A 582-nucleotide genomic window follows, 5' to 3' on the forward strand; every position below is an offset into this window, starting at 1 on the left:
GTGTGTGCCCGTCCCGTCCCGGAGGCCTCGCTCCGCTGCGGGGCCGGCCCGGTGCTCGGGGGGGCGCGGGGGAGGGCAGCCCGCGGCCCGAGGGCTGGGCCCGGCGCTGTGTCCCGGTGCGGAGCTTCGCCCTGGCGCCGCCACGGCGGTGTGAAAGGTCGCTCGGGCACCGCTGAGCTGTGCTGGGGAACCGGCAGCCGCAGCCAGTCGTGCCCGGCCGTGCCCAGAGGTCGCGGCTGCGCCCTGGGTGTATCCCGGCTGTTCCCTGGGTGCACCCCGGCAGCTCCCCGGCACCCTCTGGGCGCCAGTGGCGGCAGCAGCAGCAGCAGCAAGAGGCGCTGACTTCCCCAGGGGCCGTCACCTCACACGGGCAAGCATGACAAGGGGTCCGCGGGGCTCCTGGCCCACGCAGAGAGGTCTCGGGGTGTAGGTGCCCACACCCCTGCAGCTAACAGCCCAACGGGATGGCAAGGGAGCCCGTCCCTTTAGAAGCTATTGCTCTTCTGGACTGTTTTCGAACCCAGACAAGTTGTTTTTTTCTCATGTAGCTTGCATCTGCTTCACAGTTTTGGCTTTGTATTG

This window comes from Strix aluco, chromosome 3, assembly GCF_031877795.1.
Source record: "Strix aluco isolate bStrAlu1 chromosome 3, bStrAlu1.hap1, whole genome shotgun sequence".
NCBI classification, from domain to species: domain Eukaryota; kingdom Metazoa; phylum Chordata; class Aves; order Strigiformes; family Strigidae; genus Strix; species Strix aluco.